The sequence below is a fragment of the Carassius auratus genome, unplaced genomic scaffold, assembly GCF_003368295.1.
Source record: "Carassius auratus strain Wakin unplaced genomic scaffold, ASM336829v1 scaf_tig00016896, whole genome shotgun sequence".
In the NCBI taxonomy this organism is placed as follows: domain Eukaryota; kingdom Metazoa; phylum Chordata; class Actinopteri; order Cypriniformes; family Cyprinidae; genus Carassius; species Carassius auratus.
The window spans coordinates 1-25052 of NW_020524721.1; the positions used below are offsets into that span (position 1 = coordinate 1).

At 36.4% G+C, this 25052-nt stretch overlaps 1 pseudogene; it reads right to left on the reverse strand.

Moving 5' to 3' along the window:
* Positions 1-1848: 1848 nt before the first annotated feature.
* Positions 1849-23933, reverse strand: LOC113075364 (leukotriene B4 receptor 1-like; annotated as a pseudogene).
* Positions 23934-25052: the final 1119 nt, after the last annotated feature.

Genomic DNA, 25052 nt, shown 5'->3' on the forward strand with positions numbered 1-25052 from the left:
AAATTAATCTAGATTAATCTAGATTTAAATGGCTCATTCGAATTCTGCCGAAGGGGTTGAGAAAGGGTTTATCAAGCTAGATTGTGCATTAGAAATGTACATCTCCTGTTTCCAAAATGCATCACAACTGCTTGAAAAAGCTGTAAACTAATTCCACATTGCACAAGCGGGGACCCGGTGAAGGTTGTACCAACGGGCCCTGTTTGAAATTGTTTAATTTGTATGTTCGTTTATTTTTATTTATTTGTGCTATTTACACAATGTTTAAGGTTTTTTCAAGTTTGTAAGTGTCAAGGTACAGAAACTAAATAATTAAATGTAAAAAGCACTGGATAGTCTTCAATGTAAAAATGAAATATACAATGAAACCTACATTTATTCAGACACCTTCAACATTTCCCACATTATTACAGTTTTGCTATATATATCAAAAAATATCGGTCTGGCCTGAATAATTTTGGTTTGACTGTTAAAACTACAAAGTAGTCAAGAGCAGTGATTGATTTTTTCATTTTCTTGGATTAACATTACAGCAGCCAGTAACTAAATTAGGCGCGGTTCCTTTAAGAGATGATGAACACATCCAATATAATATACATCCCATTTTTTTCCTCAACTGTTTACTTTCACTTAAGAAATTGACTGTTTTTTCAAGCATAATTTCCAAGGTGGACATTTTGACATATTTCGTATGTATTTGTCGGCACTAGAGCAAAAATAAGCAAATTCGATGTTCAAGTGTTTTGATCCAAACACTTGAAAACGCTTGTTTTTAGCGTCTCGAGACGGCTTTCTCTGCGTGAGCCTGAACAGCAGAACACCGCGAGTACTGAATCGGGCTCTTTCACATCTTGTTGTTTGTTTCAAACTGCGATTTGTATTTGTTCGTTCGGGTGCAGGAGGGACTTTGAGGAGAAATTTGCAGAAGAGAGCTCGGTTCAGTGTCGCTGTCCGTTAGGCTGGCCTCAGTCGGTTATATAAAATATCAAGGTGAAAGTCATCATAGCTCGCTTAGTATTTATCTTGCAATAAAAAAATACTTAGTAAAAAAAGCTTTCTTGCAGCGTGCATGAATGAATGAAGTATTTAAACATTGCTTGTGCTTTAAAAAAGGTGGACGAGACCGAAAGAAACTCTGGGTTTACCGAAAAAAACCTTCTCCTGACCAGGTTAGGTTCATAGAGTAAGTTACTACGGTAACTGACTCTGAGTATAAGTTACCTCTCTTTCAGAAATGGGCTTGACTTACCCTGCATTCTCAGGTTCGACAAACCTCCCATTCCTAAACAGGAAACTAGTGTTTCTCTCATTTCAGGGTTAACATACTCAGAGTTTTCACTTAACCTCTTTTCTGAAACGGGCCACTGGTGACAACACTCAAAGACAAAAAAAAAGAGGACTCAAGCACTAAACAAGGGGGTGTGGTAATGGGAAACAAGGAGGCAGGACAAGAGGAGTGCATGGCAAACACACACAAAAAAAAAAAAAGCCTGCCATGTGTTCAGAGGAGAACCCTGTCACAATGGTTCTACCATCAACTCAGGCTAACGATGCTTTTTGGAAACGCAGGCCAGAATGGATCACCTGTCTTAGTTGCGTGATTACACCTGCTGGACAATGACATGAAATGGTTATTGTAAAGCACTGGATACAGCTGTCATGTTTTTAACAGTTAGAACCTGCTCCTTGTTTAGCCCTTCAGTCGAAGTTAAAAACATAGATTATCTCAGTCCTCAGTCTGGTGATGGTTTGGCTTAGGCATTGGTCTCCTCTTTTTTTTTTTTTTTTTCTTTTTTGGGGAGGGTTGGTACACAGTCTTTATTTTTATAATACAAACTTGGAATAACCTCCATCTGTTAAAAGAAAAGCACAAGTGATCCGGATTCACCCACCGTGCAGTACCTTTAAAAATCCACATCCCACTGCAGATTGAGTGTCCCATCACAAGCCACAGCCAGATGCTCACTTACCATTTTTCTGCGGCACAACTTTAATAACCGAGCTGGAGTTAGTGGAGGAGTGAGTGTCTCAGTGTCTTTGAGACTCTCTCCCTCGTCAGTCTCCCTTCTCGGTCACGGCTGTTGCTGTCTGGTACTGGACCCCGCGTTGTTTTCAGCACCGTTCCCTCGAACAGCCGCGCCAGGAAGGCCAGGCATCGCGCCGGAGAACGACAACCGACCGCGCGGAGGTGTAGAGGACGGGGTTTATGCAGCTGCTGACAGAGGCCACGGTAGAGTAACCACGCGGATCTGAGACACTACAAAAGAACAATTTCAATTCAAAATGTTTTGGATTTTTCCTAATGAAAAATGCAAAATTGTCTTTTTAAGGTGTTTTTACTCAAACATTACTAAAGTTAATCACACTTAATAGAAAAAGTTATGTGAACTAGTCCGTGTTTAAGATACTGGACTCTTCATTTGCTATGGTTCTGGTGTGACTGTTTACAGTTACTCACTTTCAACTGTAAAAATTTTTGCATGTAAAGCTTGAGCCACCTGTGTGAGGAAAACACGTTTATGTTTAATGTTTTTTTGTTTGTTTGTTTGTTTTCTTTTTGCATTTGAGAAATAGAGTGTTTGTTGAACAGACACATGACCTGTGCCACGTTTATGATGTGGTACGGCAGCCAGAAGAGTCCGAAGGTGATGATGATCACCAGAATGAGTTTCTCGCTGCGAATGCATCTGCGAAAGCGTGTCTTGCGGATTCTGCACAGGATGCACACGTAACTGCCTATGATCATGCTGTATGGCAACAAGAAGGCCAGTAATGTTTCCATACCATAATGCATCACCACCTGCAGATTAACAACACTGTCATGAAATAACAGAACCGTAATGGGAATGAACAAACACTGCTTTAGACGTTTGAATTCTGTCCTTGATCTTACTGAAATGATGTCTGCCAGAAGGCCTGTTGAACACATTACAAACGAGAATGATATAATAAATATCAGAACGTGAAGAACTCAAAACGCCTGGTTACAATTCCCTTTCAATTAACCCTACAGAGCCAAGGAGAATTTCCTGATAAAAAATATTACCAGAACAGAAGCAGCCAAAGATGTTTTTTATGGGAGCTGATGCATTCTTACAATGAGCAAATGTTGCATAAGGCTTAATTAACTTTTAGGTTACACCAAAACCATATTTTGCACATTCAAACTGTTATACATTAACTCAATTAACTTATCGTAATATCAGACTGCAACTGATTATAGATTGTATGACCAATAATTTAGATGTTCTTTGATATTACTTCTGGCTAAAATACGAATCCATAATATTACTTCCTCCAGTAATAAAAAAGGTAATCTCATTCTGGAAAGAAATATGCAAAGATCTAACAATGTATACAAGCCAAAACAATTCTAAACAAACATATGTGTGGATTTTGATGTAAGAGGACTACAGGGGCCCGTTTCACAAAGGAGGTTAAGTGAAAACTCTGAGTATGTTAACCCTGAAATTAAGGAAACTTTAGTTCCCTTTCAGTCGGTCACGTTCGACGTTACGAATGGGGGATCTCGCCTGAGAGCCCAATCACCTTCGAGTGGTACAAAACGAGCCAATGGTACACAAAGTACCTTTGTCTGCGGACTTTGCATCATTAGAATTAGCTATTAGCATTAGCTATTAGTTCATTAACGTAACGTTCTGCCAGTTTTCACCTGTGATATTATAACACGGAGAAGAATTACATTTGTATTGAGTCTGAAGTATGAAGACGGCTTTTTGGCGGGTTGTGGTTTTTTATAGTTGTGGTGCACACGATTAACTCAGAGTCAGTCAATGTAGAGTTGATTAAACCAACTCATTTCAGCTGTTCTGTAACCAAAAACTCAAGAGTTTCCCATCTCAGGGTAAGTCAACTCAGAGTTAAAGTTTAAACTCAGAGTTGGTTAAACCTCCTTAGTGAAACAGGCCCAGGAGGCAGACTTGTTCACTGGAAGAAGTGTTATTATGAATTATGGACTTGTGTTTTGGCAAGAAGCAACATCTTTTTTTTTTCTTATAAATTTATAAACTTTTGGCTTTTGGCTTAACAAGACATAAACTGGTGGATTAGAGTGGTGTGGATCACTGTGATGTTTCTATCAGCTGTTTGGACTCTCATTCTGATGGCAACCATTCACTGCAGAGCATCCATTACTGAGGACACTGATGCAATGCTACATTTCTCCAAATCTGATGAAGAAACAAACTCATCTACATCGTGGATGGCCTGGGGGTGATTTTCTGCAAACTGCAATATTTGGGTGAGTGTGTATGCATTATGTGTATGTCTTGAAAAGCTTCATTCATTTCAATGTTCTTTTTTCTTGAATGTGCATGTAATATGTTTTAATCTGAAATATTAAGGAAGAAAAGACTCACATATAGATATTGTTGGTGTTTGCAGTAGCACTGGATACTCGGAGTCTCATTGCTGACCTGGAGAGTCTTATTGCTGACCTCGGTGGTCCTGAAAACCAAAGCAGGCGCAGAGAGTCCTAGAGCAAGAACCCAAAGACCCGCCAGCACCCGTGTGACCATCCTGTGATTCGTCAGCATGCCGACACGCTTTGGCCACACTATCGCCACCAGCCTGTGGAGACTCATCAGCATGATCATAAATATGGAAGCGTACATGTTGGCGGCGCAGAGGTAGAATAGGATTTTGCACATATCCCGGCCGAAAATCCAGCTACCCTGAGCCAAATACACCATGAAGAAGGGTGTCAGCAGCATGAGGAAGCCATCGGCGAAGGCAAGGTTTAGGATCAGGAGGGTGGTGATGGAGCGACTGCGCGCTCTGGCCAAGATGCTCCAAATGATGAAGACATTCCCGGGGACGCCGAGGAGGAACACGAGGCCGAGGATTGCTGCGCCAGTGATCGATCCGATGCTGTTGCTCATGATCGTGCTGGAGGAAACCAGAAATGCATCAAAATATATTTAAAAAAATAAACTTTTAGTTTCCAAATCCTGGTCCTAGAGAACTTTCAACACTGCACAGTTTTGGTGGTGTTGTCGCAGTGGATAAGACACATGCCTTTGGTGTGAGATGCCTGGGTTCGAATCCACTGTGAGACACCAATGTGTCCCTGAGCAAGACACTTAACCCCTAGCTGCTCCAGAGGCATGAGACCTCTGACATATATAGCAATTGTAAGTCGCTTTGGATAAAAGGGTCAGCTAAATGTAAATGTGTCTCTCTTATCTAACACACACACACACACACACACACACACATTTGAGATCTTGGAGTCTTCACTAATTAACTGATGAGTTTAATCAGGTGTGTTTGAATAGAGGCAGTCTAAAATGTGCAGTGTTGGGGTTCTCCAGGACCAGGATTGGGAAACAATGCTCTGACCTGTCAATAACTCAAGGTTCAATCGATTTATATTTTATATCATAACCACCATTTATATTGTCATATCGCTATAGCAAGCAGTAATGCTTAAAGTTTAATGAACACATTTAACTAGTTGATAAAACCAAAATCTGACCAAAAAAAAAATAAAAAGTACTATCAAGAGAGAGTCGTGCTAATGCTATGTTTGTATGTTTTCTACAAAGCAAAACATGCATGCATTTGACTGAAATTCCATAATCAACAACAGGCTAACTATAAAGATAGCACGGTGAATGTTTACATAGTTGTCAGTGAACGGGATGCTATATTCAAAATTAAATATCTTAAATATCTACGATTTTGGCTTCAGTAGGATTTTCCCAAGAAACCTGGCATCCGCCACGATTCCTATTCAGTCCAACAGCAAAACACTTGAATGCGCAAAGATTGTAATCAGGACTTCTGAAATTGGAAGTAGGACATTTTGATAGCACACAAAGGCAGTATTATTCCTTATTTCTTACAGGAATCCAGAAAAAGTGTCATGCAGCTGCAGCTCACATACATGAGAGGTTTAAGACTAGTTGATACAGGAAATCAGAAGACTAATAAAGAGGTTGATCGGCCAAAAATATTTTATGTATTTTAAAATTAAATAATACTAAGATTAAATTGAAAATTGAATTCCGTATTCCATATGAAATACATGTATTTGAAACAGAGCCCATCCCTGGAGGAGACGATGGCAGCATGCTGTGGTACATGTTCAGAGCAGGACTGGGAAAGACAGATGAGCTGGAGGATACAGAAGAGGACAGGAGCTCAGTGTGCTTCAAGGACATCTTGGCAAGCTAAGGTTTAAAATAATGTTTTGTCAGTTGCAGTGACTGTCTAGCTTGTTTTTAACACTGTTTGCACATGCGTACTGGTTGTGGCATCATAAAATGGTGACTTACATTACTGGTCAAAATAATAATTATGTTTTTTTTTTTGTTTTTTTTTAAAAAGAAGACTCTTCGGCTCACGAAGGCTGCATTTATTTGATTTAAAATACTGTAAAAACTGCAATATTATGAAAAACTATTACATAAATAATGGGTTTCTAAGTGAATATATATGTATATATAATGTCATTTATTGATTTCTTCCAAAAGAACAAATTAATTTGAAATGGAAATCAATGTCTTTACTCTCACTTCACTGTATCCTTGCTGAACAAAATAATTCAACAACACTATATATGTATCTTTAAACAGATATAGATTTAATAACTGTAAACATGCAATATTAAAAGTGTATAACTGAAGCTCCAAAAATACAGTTCAATAAAGGTGACATCATTTCCTGCAGTGACTGACCAAATGTAAATATGGAGCAACACAGTTTTTTGATTATGTAACGTAAATGTTTCCAGTCCATTCTGTTAATATGCATACAGTAAGAAGTTACTGGAATACACTCATTTCAACAGAGCTCTTTTTCCTCATTACACAGTGATTTGATAGAGCATAATTTTACTGATCAACTGATATTTTCAAATGAACTCTTTTCGTTTGATAATGGCATCAGTTTTATAAGACAGTAGATAGTTACAGAGATAAGCAGTGTCATTTTATCAGTACTGGATCCAGAAGTATTTGCCATTCAGTTCTTGTTTCTTCCATAAGTTCTGTCCGCAGAGCCACTTACTGTACATTAGTGAAGTCATTAGCATACAGCAGACGCTGACAGGCTCTCTGGTGCATTGCAAACACGTTTCACTGAAGTGATTACAGGAGACCTCGCGCCACATCTCCACAACTCAATATGACCACAAACCATCCGTTCAAGAGACACCAATGTTGTACACCGAGTGAAAGAACACTGCGTCCATTAGAGGAAAGATAAGAGACGCAGAACACCACAAGTGAAAGTCTAGGAAATGCAGGATCAATCTGTGCTAAAAAAGAAAAAAATGGCAATGGACACTGTGCAGACTCAGTCTTTACATGTGATGAATGCCAGTGTTTGTATGAAGAACCACTTCTGCACACAAAACGTTTCATTTTTAGATATTTCAGATATGTAAGGCACAATGTTTTCAGGTTACTGATGACCTAATATTTTGTCCTGTGAAAGCCTTGCTATTCTGAACCGTACAGATTTTATTCATCATCTGAGTCAGATTGTTTTGATTGGCCCAGATTAGACAGATTAAATTTGTACGTGCTCATACCGGTAATTTTCCTTCTGTGTTCACACACAGCAGAATTCTGGCAATTTACTGGTAATGTTACAACTTCTCATACCGGTAAACTGCAGCGGGAACGAATTTACCACTGTTCGCCAGTGATGTCTCCACAATCTCAGGTTCAAAGCCTGAGTTGACAAAGAAAGTTATAATCAGCATCATTTAGTGATGCCATCATTTAGAGTGCCATCAAACAGCTTGAAAGATCAAAGACAATTTTTTTTAAATAACGTAGGTCATATACTCCTAGGATGACTTCAGGGTGAGTCATTTATGGCTTAATTTTCATTTTTGGGTGAAATGGGCTTGACTTACTCTGCTTTTTCGGGTTTGACAAACCTCCCATTCTGAAATAGAAAAACCTAGAGTTTCTCTCATTTCAGGATTAACATACTCAGAGATTTCACTTAACCTCCTTTCAGTAAAGGCCACAGGACTGAAAACCACTTGTTTATGGTAGTTTTTGACTTCTCTGGATCTTGAAATCTGCCTCCCCCCCCCCCCTTTTTTTTGGCTTTATTTTTTTTTTTTTTTTATGGGAAACAGCAATTTGGATCAAAATCCCAATTCTCAAAATAATTCTCATTGTGTTCCACAGAAGGAAATCAGTCATACTGGTCTTGAACAACATGAGGGTGAGTGAGACACATGTTTATGTTTTGAGTGCACTATTGCTTAAAAGTTAGCTATCATCTCAGTAAATCAGAAATGAGCATCAGGAATGAATCATTATCATACAAGATATAACAGTATAAGATGTAATCTCTGTCTATAAATATAAAGGTCTCATGGAACTAAAAACTATTTTTGAGGTAGAAAAATCTACATTTTACAATTTATATTCATTTATAATTTGTTTGGCATGGTAAATGGGGAATAAAAAGTGCATCAAAAGTAGATTTTCTTGGTTAAGTAGATATAAAACATAACATTTTCACAAGTGTGAAAATAAATAATTAAAAAAGCTAAAGATATAATATCTGAGCAGAGTATGAGGGATGTACAGTAACATGAGAACAAATAAAGAAAATGGGGAGAAATGCAGTGCAAGATCTGAATGTGGAAAAGTGCCAAAATGTGTACTATCTTGCCTATAAAAAGGAAATATAATTAACAAATAAATTATTATATAAAATGTAACATTGTGTGTCTGTATTACATTGATTGCAGACAGAAGTCTAAATTATATCACAGTTTGTTACAACACTATTCGGTGAAAACCTCAGAATTCTAAATCCACAGGATCCACAGGCAGAAAGTCACTTCTTTCCATTCAGTTCCAAGGAAAAAAGGGACAGAAGTTGGGATTTCTCTAAATGTTTTTCCTCATAAACCTGCTTCCTGGTAGCGAGACCAGACATGAACTCTTCTGGCATAAATGTGCTCCAGAAATCTTTCACAATTCTTTCCTAATTCCACCAAAACATCAGATTAAAGAAAGGCGGGTTGATAACAAGATTTGCTCAAGTGAAGTCTAACACGCTTGGATTGACTTTCTGACATTCCCATTTCAATGTGGCCAATTCTTGGACTGTTTGCAGTGTTTGTCTATGAGTCTCGTCGCTGTCTGAGACATACACCTCAAACAGACGTGATAATCCACTAAAAAAGAAAAACACTCCCTCGCTGATAACACAATAGAGTAATGAGCGCTTGACTACACCTGCGTACAGCCACATACACTTGATTCTGACTCAAGCAAATGCAACACAAGAAAACATATGCATTTGTGGCTTTCTACGAGAATAAATCCTGTGTATAATCCTTGTTTCCTTCCGACCACATCTAAACATTATTGTTCCTCCACACAGTTCATTCTGCAGATAATGTGTCGTTCAGCAGTGGCCGGAAACGTAAGTTGCGAGTCTTAAAACACCTCACACAGATGACAATATTTGAGTGACATGGACAGAAGAAAAAAGCTAATATATGTGAGGAGATGTGCGCTGACATGAGTGGATGCCCAAACACACTTTCCCTGGATTGCTGATAGTGATCGTACTAAAAAACAACACTGACAGCAGTCTACAGCCAAAATATTTCATGCGTGCATAATGTGGGGGTGTGATATATAAATATATCTGTGAAATGCAGCAGGTAGTCAACTAATGATACTACATGATTACCATATTTAATTGCAATGCTATTTGTAGGTTGTCACATGTCCAAAATAGTACCATAATAGTACCAAAATAGTGTCCCTTGTATTTTTTGTAATGATATGTATATGCATATTTTATCATACGATTCCAGCTCAGCACTCAGTCATACACACCTTTGTGCTATCCCTGCTATACAGTATTTTAGAGTAAACGATAGGAATACAACAATGCAGTTAATGCATGCAGTTATATCGTTAAGTATATTTATAATCCATTGCTAATCGACATACTCTAAGTGAGAGGTGTTTGCTCATCTCAACATGTTAACTCATGGATACACACGAACAGAGACAGTTCGGAGAGAAATAAAATGCAGGGAAATTAATGCAATATAAAAAATAAATTATATTAAAAAAGCTCTGAATGGTTGAATTCTTCTTCTGTTGCTGTTGCTTGTTTTGAGTACTGCACATGGACAGATGCATCACCAGATTTTTACATAGTTTACAGCGCCTAATTATCCTGAAGATCTTGATTGGCTTGTTCACGTGGGTTTGATTCGGGTTAAAGCAAACTTCTAATTGAGAGAACATAATGTACAGTCTTTAAAATAAAGGTTACAAAAGTGTGTTTTCTCTCTCTCTCTCTCTCTCTCCACAGTGATGACATAGAAAAACAATTTTTGGCTCTTCAAAGTTCATTTCATTCAATCATTTCAAGTGTGAAGAACATTTCCATTCTAAAATATCCTTTTTTATTTTAAATGATGTTAAATGATGAGCGTGTCAGACACTTTGCCTAATTAGCACAGGTGGAGCGCATCCAAATTAATCAACACCATGTTATAACAACCTGGTCTCACAGAATTCCGTGAAATGTCCACGGGTCCTTAACTCAAAATCCGTGAAGCCATCACGGAATTGCCCCAAATTCCGTGACCCGGCCACGGATATTTCTCCAACGCAAGTCAATGACACTGACCTCCCGTGATCCACACACGGATACCGTTTCAATGAAGGTGTACAGAACTCGCTGAACGGACGTGCTTTCTCATTTGGAAACGCAACATTTGACGTATTTGTTTCTTTTCCAATATCAAATGCCATAATGACATTAACCAGACAGCTGTTGTAGTTATTGCATTGTCCTGTCAGCATAAAAATTACGTTTGTTTCAGTAACAAAAGTCCCGTGATGGCACGGACCTCCACAACCTGACCTCACTCACTTGTTTAGGAACTTACAAGCTTTTCGTCGACACTGTTGCAATGGCATGTCATTAACTTGGCATTTTTTCTCGTCCTGTCATCATAAAATCCAGTTTGATGGCGTTTTACACACATTTTGGCTATAGTCAGAACTAAAATCTGTGATAGGAGCACGGAGTGAGTCTGTGCTTAGATCACGGATAACTCTAACGCAAGTCAATGACACTCATCTTCCGTGGTCCGTACACGGATCGTTTCAGTGATGGAGTACAGACCTCACTCAATGGACGTGCTATCTCATCTGGAAACGCAACATTTGAAGTATTTATTTTTTTCAACACCAAATACCATGACCAACCTGACTGTTATTGTAACTATTGCATTGTCCTGCCATCATACAGATTCACTTTGATTCTGTTAGCCTAACTAAAATCTGTGATACGAGCACGGAGTGAGTCTGTGCTGAGATCACGGATAACTCTAACGCAAGTCAATGACACTCATCTTCCGTGGTCCACACACGGAAACCCAGTCTCACGGCAGTTCGTGATTTTGTCACGTAATTTAATCTATTTATTCGTGGCAGGCACACGTTTATTTCCTTATTTTCATGATTGCAGCACGTTTTTTTAAACTAATGCATTTCAACTGGAGGCATCTTTCGTGCATCAGCACAATATTTTCTGATTAATTATTATTATTATTATTTATTTATTCACAGGACAACAGAAGAAACTCACTGAAACTTGAAAAAAAAAATCGGAGCTTAACTTACTGAGCAACATACTGCATTGCTGGTGACAAAAACACATTAAAACTTTTTTAGCTGTAAAATGCGCAATGGTTCTTTTTTTACTTTTCATTGATTTTTATTTTTTTCATAGGCCTAGATTAAATTTTTTTTTTTTACAGAATTCAATATCAAGTCCTTGACACATAACTGTAACACATTTTCACATTAAGAAACAATTTAGTTTAAATAAAAAGAACAAAAAATATCTAAAAATAAATAAATTATTTATTAGCGATAGGCCTACAGATTTTTTATTTTATTTATTTTTTATTTTTTTACTTTAGACTCTAAAGTTAAAAGTTTTTATTAAGGCTATTGTAAAGGCTTCTTAAAATGATGTCGCTGATGAGCCTCTGATCGCTGTCAGATTCTGTGATATGAATGTCCGATAATGGGTTTAGAATGAGCCCCGCCCTGCCCGTGTTCTGGCTTACTGTAATATTTCACCTGTAATAAGACCGAAATAATATAATTAAAATAAAGAAATGAATGAATACATGATAACATCTAAATAAATGTTGATAGATTTAGCGTTATAGTTTTAAAAATATTAATAAACAGCAAATCAACACAGAAAGACCTAAATAATAATAATACATAATTAATAAACAGCGCCGCCCCTCCCACTACGCGCATCACGCGCTGTGCGTCAACCCCAAAGCGTCAAAAACTGAAGCGTGGTCAAGCGCCTCTAGCGTCACTGACATGAGATGTTTATCGCTTTGAAATCACGTTCAAGAAGTCTCATTCAGCACACATCGCGATACTTTCCATCAGTTTGCAAGAGCCGCAGGTTGGGTGAGTTATACAGTCTATGGTGAGTAGTAGTAAATATGCTCTTTTAATGCCTGTCCTAAAACGTATTCTGTCTTCTTTATTAATCAGATGAGCGCCTTATGTTTACTCTCTGTATTACATCGGTCATCCGAGGCTGTCTTTGAGTTTCATTGTGTTTAACTAAATGAACACAGCTGCTAACTGGTTAAACTCTATCGGTCACGTGACGTGACGTGACGTGCCACAGACCTGGGATCCGTTTTATATTCATTTCAGGTTCAAAGATGTAAGTTGTATTTGTAGTAAAATCATGGTAACCATGACACCTACAAAAGTAGGTAAAACCCAGTAAACAAGACATTTACCATGTTTTTTTTTTTTTTTTTTTTTTTTACCACAGTAACATTAATCACCAAATTAACTATAGTTGTACCACTGTAATGGTAGTGTTTTAATGTGCTTTTATATGACTTATTTCACAGTAATCACATTTACTGTACCATGCTTGTAATACCTTTTTAATGTAAAAAAAAAAAAAAAAAAAAACATTTTTCCCATCTTGCAGTTCAATTCATATTGTTTTATATCTTAAATATTTTGCTCACAGATCACTATTAACATTCTGCATATAATTCTGTTTTATTTTCTTTCCCCTTGTATTAATTTTTTAGCTGAAAAGACGTAAAGTAAGCAGTCACCCCAGTGGTGTTTGTGGAGAGGTATTCCTTCAGAAATGGAGAAGACAGAAAGCTGCAGAGGCAGGTTGGTCAGTGATAGTTTGTCCCTTTTATCAAACATTCCTGTTGTTATCATTTGCACAGCATTTTGTTGTTTCTTAAACTGTTGTACGGTCCAAATACCCACACTTGCCATCTTTGCACATTTCCTTTATTTGGCCCAAGTGAGCATGAAGATCACAATGTGTGTCGATCTTAACATGACAAAGTTCCTTTCAACTTTGTATTTTAAAAGAAACTTCTAAATGTCTTTTCAATAGTCCCTAATAATACATTTTAATGCACTTTTCTAGAACCCAAAGCGCTAAAATTAGCGCCCTATTAACCCTATTAAAGATGACAATTTATTTTGTGGTGCTTCTAATTAAGTGATAAAAAGAAGTTACAAATGATGTACAAAATAAATATACTTTTCTGTGCACCAAGAAAACATGCAACACTTTGTTTTACTACTAAATTAGTCTCAATTTCTAATTATTATAATTAATATTTCACAAACATTGGAAAGTTGCGTGACCTCCTGTGAGATCTCTGCAAAAAGTCTCACATTATTTCCAAAACATGATGCATGATGGGATACACTAAGCGTTGTATAGCGCTCCGGAGCAGTATTGGAGAGGTTTAGTGTGTGTTAAGGACACTGTGCTTTGGCATTATTAAGACCGGGGACAGTCTCATAGTCACGTACACACACTCTCAAGTGAATAAGACCTCAAGTGTGGGTATCTGGAAAGGGGAAAACTCTTTAAAATGATCCCTAAATACAGTCGCACGTCAAAGTCTTAATAATTCACTAATTCAATTTAACACTTGTATGATATTGTACAAGCCCCTGGACAATCTCATCTGACACTATCACAATATTGGAAAATCAGTTGCCCCACACAGTCAGAAAGTTTATATTGTTCATTGGCTTCTCATTAAATTACTTCAAATAAGCCCCATCAGTTCATGTTTCCACTATACGTGATCTCCATGACTAGATATTGCTATTAATGACTTGCTTTTAATAATGGATGCATTTAACATTTAATTATACAGCATCTTTGCAGATTATGCTTTCATGGTCTAAAAAAAACACAGTAATGTTGCATTTAATTACATAATATTTATATCCTTTCTGTCTTACAGGATTGTTTCCAGATAACACTGTAGTTCTCCGTCATGCACAAGGACTCACCTCTTTAACTCTTTAACCCCCCCCCCTACACACACACACAGAGAAATGGTTCCTGGATCAGTGACTCAAGACTTTGCAGTGGTTTGATTTCTGCAGAAGATGTAACTTTGTTTTAATTAACCTTATAATGAATACATTGTGACCTTCCAGCAACCCATATACTGTACTGTATACAGAACCAGTGATGACAACAGTAGTTAAAAAATAGCATTTATCATATTGATAAAGCATTGTGTTCTCTTTGTCAAGCTTCATACAGTAAACTTTACTTCTGGTGCTTTTATCATAAAAAAGCTTCAGTTCTCATCAGGAGTTTTAGTAAAGGACATATTCATGCACAGCAATCCCCTAGTTCCAGTCATGAAGTGAATGATGTTATTGTTAAAGTTATATTTCTGCATTTTTATGTAGCAGGTGTTTGTTTTCCTGAACACTTTATCTTTCTTCCATTGTTCGGACAATCAGTGTTTACGTGATGCTCTGCTGATTGAGTTTTATAGATGATATTGCACACTTGACATGCATGTCTTCATGATGTTTTTTTGTGAGTTTGAAACATTAAGTGTTGTATCACTTTTTGGTCAATAGAATCTTTTAAGAAAATGTATATTTTTACGGTGTTCTCTGAAAGATATATACCATATTTATAATGTTTTGTTTTTTAATAAAAGAATTTGCACACTGAAAAATGTTAACGTTTACAACATAACTGCCTTTTTTTTCTTCATAGTTTTATTCTTTAAAAACGAGCTTGGTGACAGTGCAATAATATGCGCACTTTGTCTTTAAATGAGTTTGACATATCAATAAATACTGGAAAACTCTTACAAAATTATGTATGTTCATTATGCTTTATTTCAGTTTTTATTACTAGAGATTAATTGGTAAAGCAAGGCAAATCACAGAAACAAATTTAAATAATTTAATAACTTAATAATTTCACTCTTTACTTTTTATTAGTAAATGCTCTTGTCTTTGGTCAGGAAAAAATTTATCTTTTAAATTGAATGAAATGAATCTATTGGTTAGATAAGATACAACTGTGACTGTGCAGTTCACATCACGTGTTGTACACACACATGTACACATCGATATTGCCAAATTGTTGTCAAGCTGAATAACAATAATTTCTGTATTTGCATTATTGTTGGAAGGTGTAGACGTTAATAAAACACTATCTAATAGGTGGCAAATTTAATTTATTGTTAACCAATCTATCCCTTTAGCCGAAAAACGGAAAACAGCGTTCATGAATGACAATAAATGGTTAAGGAAGTGTGATGACGCTGCTCAGCTTTGATGTCATTGGCTGTGAATGTCCCTTGTCATCGCAGGACTGTCTGTGGTTGGATTATCTTTTAACCCATATTAAACAGCGAATCATGTTACAAAAGTATGTTTTGCTGCTATTATCACATTAGTAAATATATTAAGTCAACATTGGGTGTTTCTATGTTGAGAAAAATCACCTTTTTACCGAGATCCTAACACTAACCCTAAGAATAACTTCAATGAACTACAAAAAACAGCGCCTAGTATTCCCTTTCCATAGATAGAACGATGGAGGCTTATGGGTAATGTAGTTTAAAAAGTTTTATTAACGAAATGAAATAAATAATATATTGAATGGTAAACTAGACATATAAATATGTTCACTGTGTAAAACACTATGATATATTTGAGAGGCATGGTGAAATTTAGTATTTTAGAGTATGCAATATGTAAAATGCCTTTATGCCACCTTTCCATTCATTTCTGAAAACTGTGCCCAACATTATTTTATCAGCATAGCATAAGTAGTAATCATGCTGATTTTCGCTTTGATATGTTAATTGGACTCTGATTTACAGCCTTTTGAAATGTACAGTTTTGGGCTCTTCCGGGGGGTGCTACTGGGCCCCTGGGGGTAGCAGGGCAGTAAAACCTACATATATGTATTCTCCTCATCATGGACAACAAACTGAGCTGAGTCACATTTATATCTGACAGTTTTCACAGTCCTCTGTTTTCTAATTCTTACATCATTGCTATTATACCTTTTGACAGGACATTGTGAGGCCATCTGATGAAACATGGAAAAATTATAAAGAAATGTTTTGATAATAAAAATAATAGATTATTTATTTGATTTTTGAAGTAAACATCAATAAATATAATGGATGAACCTGCAACAACATGCCATTATCTATTCCCCACTGTTAAGCAGTAATCAAGGACAATGTATACACATTGTGATACTTCACTATTACACAAGGACAAATTCATTCATATATATATATATATATATATATATATATATATATATATATATATATATATATATATTACTAATAACTAATTAGCAAAAATCAGTGTAAAAATGTCCTCTCACCCCCGTATCTTGCTCCTCATGTGCTGGACATCGGTAATGTGTGTGCTCTTGGTTTTAATGCAGTACAAGATCCACGTTGATCATTCCTGCTACATTCTCAGTTATCCCTCAAGTGTTTGTAACTATAAAGCCCATGGCACCATCTTGTAATGCAAAATAATTATTCTCGTAACTCCCTTTCTTTCACAAAACAATTGCCATTTGTTACTAAATATAAACAATAATAACTTTCTGGTGTACTGATGTCCCAGATGTCATTAATCTGATCAAATATTTTTATGTCTTAAGTAAAAAATAATCCCAATAATGATTATGTAGTTTTTCCAAGTCTAAAATAAACACATATGAGCCTACCTAGTAAAATGATGTATTTAACAAGAATCTTCAGAACACAATATTCGTCATATTCATTTTATTGAAGCATAGACTATAAAGATGATAAAGTAGCATCAAGACAAATAAGATTCAAGGAAAATAATTATTCATAATCAAAAATACATTAACCTCATATATTAATCAGTTCACACAGATGAGTGATGAAATGTCCTTAAAAGTCACAGTCCCATCCAGTCAACTGTGATACAGATCATGTGATACATATAAGACATGTGATACTGTTTCAGAAAATAATGATTCCTTATCAACACATCTAAACTGGTTTCATCGTGATCTTCTCTCGTGTCTGGAAACCGCTTTTGGTTGATATCCAGCACTGATGTGGTGTAGCTTGTCCTCAGCCAGAAGATTAGATTAGATTAGATTAGATTCAACTTTATTGTCATTATGCAGAGTACAAGTACAGAGCTAATGAAATGCAGTTAGCATCTAACCAGAAGTGCAAGAATATAGTGTTTTATATACATAAAAGTGCAGAGTAAGTAAAGCTATGATATACCGAATTTACAGTGGAGTTGCTATATACAATATTGATCAGAGTATATACAGAATATAAATATGAATTTAATGTAGGGATTGTATGTACATTATGAACAGAGCAAAGAAGAATTATATATACATTATGAATAGCAGGAACTTGAGAACAGTGGTAATAAATACAGTTGAATGAGTGTGCAAAAGTATAGTTTAACAATTTATTATATGCAAAATAATAGTAGTGCAATTATATTTATTGTAGAAATAGTTTTACTGTGCTTGTACAGTAACAGCTTTAGACAGTTTATAGTGTAATGGATTTAACCATGTGCAGTCTGTGCAAAATATGAGTAGTGCAATACATGTATGTAAAGTACTGTGACCAGTGCAGTAAAAGAGCAGGTACTAGTTCGAGAGCGTAGGCTCCTGTAACGCCTGCCGGATGGAAGGAGGGTGAAAAGTCCATGGTTAGGGTGAGAGGCATCCTTGATGATGTTTCTTGCCCTACCCAGACAGCGCTTCTGATAAATGTTCTCTATGGAGGTTAACTGGGTGCAAGTGAGATCTCCCAGTCCTAAGATCCCAGACCTGGTCAAAGTGAAACAAACAATCCAGATGAAGTTGTTTAATGGACATAGAGCTCATCTTATGAGTAACTATGACCCTTGTAGTACTGTACACTTACCATTCTTCAAGCTGTTTTAAGATCTTTTGAGAAGCTTTTTCTCTGAAGACAATTTACCACATCCTCTTCTTTCACTCCTTTCAAGAGCATCACTTGGTCAAAACCCCTCATTTGGTTGATGAGATCATCTGTACAAAGTAAAATTGTTAAAATACTGCAATAAACAATTTCATTATGCAAGAATTTAGAAAAAGTTACAGAGGCTTGCTCATGAGACTCCATTAGCATGTGTACTTCTCAGAGACTCTAGAATTCATCTTTTGTTGCAGTAAATGTGTTTTCTTCCTCTAGAGTCTTTCTCCAGAGCTAATGACTTCTCTCACAAATGTGTTTTAGTCTGTGCAGTGTAAGGCTTTGCTCAAACCAATCAACTATCAATTCACAATTTATAACACAACATTCACAAAACAGTGAGATAATGTCAATTGGTGTTTATATCAATTAAACCACTTTTATGACACTTGTATGCTTTTAAGAATAACAGGTGGTGTTTTTTTTAAAACTTTAGATTAAAAATGTTCCAGTCAAACTTTGCTAACATGCTATAATTATTATAGCTGTATCAAATAAAATAAAATAAATATAAAAACATTGGAAAGAATAATTACGGCTGACATGACCAGTCCTGTGAGAGATCATCATAAAGTCCTGTAACACAGCATTGCTTCAACACACACATACCAGAGGACTTCTGTTTGCTTGAGCACAAGATGACCATCTTCATTTCTCATCCTGAGCAAATCATTTCCTTGGTCTTCCTTCTCTTCTGTGAAACAAGATAATCTTACTCTGTGTGCAATGAGCAATATTTCTCATTAAACATATAATTAAGTTAATTTAAAGTAAGATTCAGACCAGAGCATTTGATGAGTAAACAAATGTACCTGGGAAGAGCTGATCGTGGCAAGAGTCGCTGAGACTCAGTAATAGCTCTTTTAGTTTTTAGGAAGGTTTGTGAGGGTTGGCTCCCCAAAAACTTCTGAAAAAGAAGAACAGCATTATCTGCAAACAATCCTGTAAGACAGAAAGAAAGGAAATATTATTTCATTACATGCAACTTATACATTACTATATACTTTAACTTATACATTACTTACATACATTATTTTTTAGACCATGAAAGCATTAGTGAATTATTAAGACTTTGATGTGGGACTGTATTTAGGGATCATTTTAAAGACTTTTCCCCTTTCCAGATACCCACACTTGAGGTCTTATTCACTTGAGAGTGTGTGTACGTGACTATGAGACTGTCCCCGGTCTTAATAATGCCAAAGCACGGTGTCCTTAACACACACTAAACCTCTCCAATACTGCTCCGGAGCGCTATACAACGCTTAGTGTATCCCATCATGCATCATGTTTTGGAATTAATGTGAGACTTTTTGCAGGGGTTTAACAAGAGGTCACGCAACTTTCCAATGTTTGTGAAATATTAATTATAATAATTAGAAATTGAGACTAATTTAGTAGTAAAACAAAGTGTTGCATGTTTTCTTGGTGCACAGAAAAGTATATTTATTTTGTACATCATTTGTAACTTCTTTTTATCACTTAATTAGAAGCACCACAAAATAAATTGTCATCTTTAATAGGGTTAATAGGGCGCTAATTTTAGCGCTTTGGGTTCTAGAAAAGCGCATTAAAATGTATTATTAGGGACTATTGAAAAGACATTTAGAAGTTTCTTTTAAAATACAAAGTTTAAACGAACTTTGTCATGTTAAGATCGACACACATTGTGATCTTCATGCTCACTTGGGCCAAATAAAGGAAATGTGCAAAGATGGCAAGTGTGGGTATTTGGACCGTACAACAGTTTAAGAAACAACAAAATGCTGTGCAAATGATAACAACAGGAATGTTTGATAAAAGGGACAAACTATCACAGACCAACCTGCCTCTGCAGCTTTCTGTCTTCTCCATTTCTGAAGGAATACCTCTCCACAAACACCACTGGGGTGACTGCTTACTTTACGTCTTTTCAGCTAAAAGATTAATACAAGGGGAAAGAAAATAAAACAGAATTATATACAGAATGTTAATAGTGATCTGTGAGCAAAATATTTAAGATATAAACAAATATGAATTGAACTGCAAGATGGGAAAAATGTTTTTTTTTTTTACATTAAAAAGGTATTACAAGCATGGTACAGTAAATGTGATTACTGTGAAATAAGTCATATAAAAGCACATTAAAACACTACCATTACAGTGGTACAACTATAGTTAATTTGGTGATTAATGTGCCATTACTATACTACAGTAAAGCTACAGTTACTGTGGTAAAAAAAAAAAAAAAAAAACAAAAAAAAAACATGGTAAATGTCTTGTTTACTGGGTTTTACCTACTTGTGTAGGTGTCATGGTTACCATGATTTTACTACAAATACAACTTACATCTTTGAACCTGAAATGAATATAAAACGGATCCCAGGTCTGTGGCACGTCACGTGACCGATAGAGTTTAACCAGTTAGCAGCTGTGTTCATTTAGTTAAACACAATGAAACTCAAAGACAGCCTCGGATGACCGATGTAATACAGAGAGTAAACATAAGGCGCTCATCTGATTAATAAAGAAGACAGAATACGTTTTAGGACAGGCATTAAAAGAGCATATTTACTACTACTCACCATAGACTGTATAACTCACCCAACCTGCGGCTCTTGCAAACTGATGGAAAGTATCGCGATGTGTGCTGAATGAGACTTCTTGAACGTGATTTCAAAGCGATAAACATCTCATGTCAGTGACGCTAGAGGCGCTTGACCACGCTTCAGTTTTTGACGCTTTGGGGTTGACGCACAGCGCGTGATGCGCGTAGTGGGAGGGGCGGCGCTGTTTATTAATTATGTATTATTATTATTTAGGTCTTTCTGTGTTGATTTGCTGTTTATTAATATTTTTAAAACTATAACGCTAAATCTATCAACATTTATTTAGATGTTATCATATTATCATGTTTCTTTATTTTAATTATATTATTTCGGTCTTATTACAGGTGAAATATTACAGTAAGCCAGAACACGGGCCGAGCGGGGCTCATTCTAAACCCATTAGCGGACATTCATATCACAGAATCTGAGAGCGATCAGAGGCTCATCAGCGACATCATTTTAAGAAGCCTTTACAATAGCCTTAATAAAAACTTTTAACTTTAGAGTCTAAAGTAAAAAAATAAAAAATAAATAAAAAAAATAAATCTGTAGGCCTATCGCTAATAAATAATTTATTTATTTTTAGATATTTTTTGTTCTTTTTATTTAAACTAAATTGTTTCTTAATGTGAAAATGTGTTACAGTTATGTGTCAAGGACTTGATATTGAATTCTGTAATTAAAAAAAATTAAATCTAGGCCTATGAAAAAAATAAAAATCAATGAAAAGTAAAAAAAAGAACCATTGCGCATTTTACAGCTAAAAAAGTTTTAATGTGTTTTTGTCACCAGCAATACAGTATGTTGCTCAGTTTTGTACAGTAAGTTAAGCTCCGATTTTTTTTCAAGTTTCAGTGAGTTTCTTCTGTTGTCCTGTGAAAAAATTAATAATAATAATAATAATTAATCAGAAAATATTGTGCTGATGCACGAAAGATGCCTCCAGTTGAAATGCATTAGTTTAAAAAAACGTGCTGCAATCATGAAAATAAGGAAATAAACGTGTGCCTGCCACGAATAAATAGATTAAATTACGTGACAAAATCACGAACTGCCGTGAGACTGGGTTTCCGTGTGTGGACCACGGAAGATGAGTGTCATTGACTTGCGTTAGAGTTATCCGTGATCTCAGCACAGACTCACTCCGTGCTCGTATCACAGATTTTAGTTAGGCTAACAGAATCAAAGTGAATCTGTATGATGGCAGGACAATGCAATAGTTACAATAACAGTCAGGTTGGTCATGGTATTTGGTGTTGAAAAAAATAAATACTTCAAATGTTGCGTTTCCAGATGAGATAGCACGTCCATTGAGTGAGGTCTGTACTCCATCACTGAAACGATCCGTGTACGGACCACGGAAGATGAGTGTCATTGACTTGCGTTAGAGTTATCCGTGATCTAAGCACAGACTCACTCCGTGCTCCTATCACAGATTTTAGTTCTGACTATAGCCAAAATGTGTGTAAAACGCCATCAAACTGGATTTTATGATGACAGGACGAGAAAAAATGCCAAGTTAATTACATTCCATTGCAACAGTGTCGACGAAAAGCTTGTAAGTTCCTAAACAAGTGAGTGAGGTCAGGTTGTGGAGGTCCGTGCCATCACGGGACTTTTGTAACTGAAACAAACGTAATTTTTATGAGGACAGGACAATGCAATAACTACAACAGCTGTCTGGTTAATGTCATTATGGCATTTGATATTGGAAAAGAAACAAATACGTCAAATGTTGCGTTTCCAAATGAGAAAGCACGTCCGTTCAGCGAGTTCTGTACTCCGTCATTGAAACGGGTATCCGTGTGTGGATCACGGGAGGTCAGTGTCATTGACTTGCGTTGGAGAAATATCCGTGGCCGGGTCACGGAATTTGGGGCAATTCCGTGATGGCTTCACGGATTTTGAGTTAAGGACCCGTGGACATTTCACGGAATTCTGTGAGACCAGGTTGGTTATAAATACCGCTGACTTACCTCTATCCATTGACCGTTTAAATGCAGTTCATATTACACTTATATGCGGGTACTCTAGTTTGAGCCATTCCCCAGACAGCAGGCCAAATATGCATTACTACTTCAGCTAATTATATGTAAGTGTGAACACATGAAACAACCTTTGGTGCAATGCAAAGGTTCTATGGGTGATAAATGTTCTTCAGTCACTTCTTGGGGTTTGTGTTCACTATTTACTCCTGTGTGTGTGCTCTTAAATTGGGTTGAATGCAGAGCAAACATTCAGAGTATGAGACACCATAATTGGCCACACATCACGTTATAGAAACATAGATGACAATAAAGAACCTCTGTGTAGATGCTTCAACACCTTGGTCTGTTGCTGGTCCAAGATGCACTAATAGCTTGGAGAGTTAGGAAGAGTTAGGCATGCTAGTTTTATATTCCTGTTTGTCTTTCCCGATGAGTCAACCAACACCATTCATATATCCTCTATAAATCATTTCTTGAAAAACACCTTAAGAAGCTGCTGCTTTAATAAAGTTTACTTCAGCTATGAATCATACGTATAAATCACTTCTGTGGTTCAGATGGTAGATGGTGCAACATCCTGGTCATAAGTTCAATTGTGTGTTTCAAATTCAAAATGTATTCCTCGAATGATCTGGATAAAGCATCTGCTTCGGGCATAAATGTAAACTTTGTATTGTATACAAAAAAAAAAAAAAAAGTGTAGATATGGTGTTAAGATTAAATGCAGTTAAAGCATGTTTTCGCTGTGATGATAGTTAACCCTGATCTTCAGCTGACTGACAGACTTCGATACAATCAGAATACAGGTTTCTTACCTTCTGAGAGTTAAAGGGGCTGAAACAACAAGTGAAAGCGATGTTTACAGAAAAGTTTCCCTTTTCTTTCTTTCTTCGTTCCTCCAGGAGTAATTCAGTTCCCCAGTCTTCTCACTGCGGTCGTCTGTCGTTCCTCTCTCTGTTCCACAAAGTTCTGTGGCACCTTCTACATTCTGTGCCACCTCATCTCTCTCTCTCTCTCTCTCTCTCTCTCTCTCTCTTTCTATCTCTCTATCTCTCTCTCTCTGAGAGATGGCGATTCTCCTTCCTGCATCACTGTATCTTATCATCTGATAATCTGTCCTATAATAGATTACTAAATATACTGTCAATGACCCTCAATCAAATTAGTGAGGGTTCTGTGACTATATATTGTGGCACAAAAGAGCGCTCCGTTCATGATCACTAAAAAGCTGTCATTGATCTTAGTTCATCACAATCTCACAAAGATATGTTATTCTCAATAAAGTTCTCTACGCAGCACAACGCATCAACACTGTTATAATGAGATGATTCACGCTGAACACAATACTAGAGTAAAAACTATGGCAATTTCAGCAGTGAGTGGATTCTCACTTAAACGCCTCTGATTTAAGAAATAACAAGTATGTCCATGATTGGCTACATTTTACAACACTGGAAAAACTCATTGACATAATAATCGATCTCCAGAACGCAAACTATAATGCACTGGATAGTTAGCCAAATGTTCAATAATACTGTATGTCATTAATACAGCTTTAACTGAGGGTGCTTTTGATTTAGCACCCTGTAGAACCGGGGACTGCACACAAAAATGCAAATATATGTTTAGTGTATTGCTCATCTGTAAAACGTCTATAAGATGTTTCCTATCAGATGTCAAATAGAGGTTTAGAAGATGTCTATAAGATGTTTGTGATTTAGAATGCATGTACAACTAACATCTTAAAGATGTCTATCAGCTGTTTGTACACCGCAGATGGTTTCCAGATGAAGCGATCTTTAACAGACGTCTTCCAGACATACGTGTGTTATCTGGGTAATAACTAATGATCGAAGTCAATTGGCCAAACAGTGATTCAAGACTTGAATCGATCGCTCAGTTATTTTCCTTTGTGTGTTCCAGTGAGCTTTTCCTCCGGTTTCATCTTTACGCCTGTTTCACGCTGGATGAGAATTACGAAGGAGTTTTTGAATCATTGACTCAGCCATATCGAATCCTTTAAACACTCTGTAAAGAAAAATGGAGTCGGTTCATGAGTTGATATATTAAGTTTATTTTAATTTGCTTTTCAATATAAAATGTAAA